This window comes from Sinocyclocheilus rhinocerous, unplaced genomic scaffold (genome assembly GCF_001515625.1).
Source record: "Sinocyclocheilus rhinocerous isolate Xijiao unplaced genomic scaffold, SAMN03320098_v1.1 scaffold929, whole genome shotgun sequence".
Lineage (NCBI taxonomy): Eukaryota > Metazoa > Chordata > Actinopteri > Cypriniformes > Cyprinidae > Sinocyclocheilus > Sinocyclocheilus rhinocerous.
Window position 1 is genome coordinate 65,934 of NW_015652158.1, and position 2,241 is coordinate 68,174.

The 2,241-nt window shown below is 36.2% G+C and overlaps 1 protein-coding gene across 3 annotated transcripts in view; it reads right to left on the minus strand.

The window, feature by feature from the left end:
- Window positions 1-222: 222 nt before the first annotated feature.
- The window catches only part of LOC107713869 (leucine-rich repeat and fibronectin type III domain-containing protein 1-like protein), a 167,887-nt gene continuing 165,868 nt past the window's right edge, over window positions 223-2,241 (minus strand). For all 3 annotated transcript variants that reach the window (XM_016519512.1, XM_016519514.1, XM_016519513.1), the window contains exon 5: window positions 223-1,091. The gene's annotated coding sequence lies outside the window, so the exon portion shown is untranslated. The remainder of the gene's footprint in view (window positions 1,092-2,241) is intronic.

The window sequence follows — 2,241 nt, forward strand, 5'->3', positions numbered from 1 at the left end:
TGATGTTTGAACTTATTTGCATGTTGTTGTTTTTTTGTCTTTTTATCCTCATTCCAAATGATCAGAAAAGAGGAAACCAACAATACAACAGGAGAAAGTACTAAATTATTACTATATTACTATACTATATAGTAAAAAGTCATTTCCACAAGCCTTGAAGAAAAATACTTTATTTCTTTATAAATCCACATAGAGTACCTATGAAAGCATAAAATTCCATCCCATATTTTTTTTAATTATTTTCTCCTTGAAATCAAATGATTAAAATCAGAGATGGCTGAAGGTGTACCTCACATACAATTACGTCAACAGTCAATTGGAGGGGAAAAAAAAGAACAGTATTAATTTCAGCAGGCCGACTGTCGAAGAGTATTCAGCACTATGCTGCTTTCACACAGTCTGCTGTCAGATACAGAGTTCTCAAGAGCGTCTTACCCTCAATCCTGGTTGATACGGGAGATGGGGAAAGTTTTAGCGCGTTGTGATAATCAATGTTCTCTCCTGTTTGACCTAATCTCCAGATCCCAAGAACACACTCTTTTTGTTAGTTTGTTAATCAGCTGAAGATCGATCCGTGCGTTCGGTTCCCAATGAAGAGAGAGAGCGAGAGAGCGAGTCATTAGCCGAGACCATACAGAGGAATCCATAATGAAGTGCTCCAGAAGGTCCACAAATGTTAACTCGAGACTGACTCGTCAATGTTTGATCGAACTTTGATAAGTCTGTATCCGCACAGGCCTTCGGGAGAGCGTTAAATCCACAGGGTTCAGTCCTTTGGCACTGCTTCATCTGTTTAACACTGATATTCTGTCATAATATTTCCTACAAAAAACATCCAGGGAGCGTTTCCCTCTCTCTTCCCATTGAATGGTTTAATGGTCCTCGTCTCTCAGGAAAATGACCTCTGGTTTAAAATAGAAAACATTGCTCATATGCACCGAAGAGGCACATGATATCCAGGATCTGGGGAGAGTTTTGCATAAAGAATTGAACACAGAGTGCCTTCCGACCGCGGCTTGTCCTACTAATAGACTGGATCCAATCCCTTTTAATCTGGAGTTCTGCATTTGGCTTCCAGATTGTGAGTTTGCCTTGAAAAACAAAAGAGGCATGAGATCAGATTCAGCAGCGAACACATTTAATCATCAAATGCAAAGGACAAAAACTGCAGAAGATGTTCCAGCTCTGATAAAGTGACCTTTACACGTTTTTACGCACATCCGTCTCGATAATCTGCTCTAATGCACCACAGACAGCTACAAATGACCTGCCAATCATCCACTGTGCTACATGCAAGAGCTTTAAGCTTATAAAAACAACAGTTTGATCCAAAAAATGTAATGAAATATAATTCAAAAAGATTGAAAAAAAAAGATTTTCAATTAAATTTAATATAAATACATACGTAAATAAATAATTATTTTAAGTTTTAAATTTTTATGCATTTTTTGGTCCTACTTTATATGTGTCCCTGCAGCACAAAAGCAGTCATACATCAATGGAAAGCTTATTTATTTATATGATGTATAAATCTCAATTTTGAAAAATTGACCCTTATGACTGGTTTTGTGGTCTAGCGTCACATATTAGGTGGCCTTAACTACTTACATCAAAAAATAAGTACATTGTACTTATTGTGTTCACATTGTGTTGCAAAACACTTCTGCTGCTATTGAGGTGGGATACGGGTAAGGTTAGGGACAGGTTTGGTGGTATGGGTAGGTTTAAGGGTGGGTTAAGGTGTAAGGGATGGGTCAACAGTGTAATTATAAATGTAATTAAATTAATTAATTACAGATGTAATTACATGCAAGTATTTTTTTATATATATATATAAGAACAATGTAAAAACATGTATGTACACAATAAGTGCATTGTACCAAATTATAAATTTAAATGTAAGTACATAGTAGTTAAGGCCACCTAATATAAAGTGTGACCATATTCTTTTTTTATGATAATAACACTGGGCAGGACTTTGGAAATTGAGACTCCATTAGGAATTGATTGGATGGTGGCCTCTATATGACAGGTTGTTGAAGGGGAGGAGTTTAAAAATATGAGAGCTTGGCAGCCGAAAAGGAAAGTAATTTCAGATTAATACGGTTATAGTCTTATTTCTCACAATAACAACAGAATCACATATTAAGAAAGTAAATAGGGTCAGTTTTGATTTCATGTTGACATTAAGTTCGCAAACTTGTCTGTGTGTCAGTGTGTGTGTGTGTGTGTGTGTGTGTG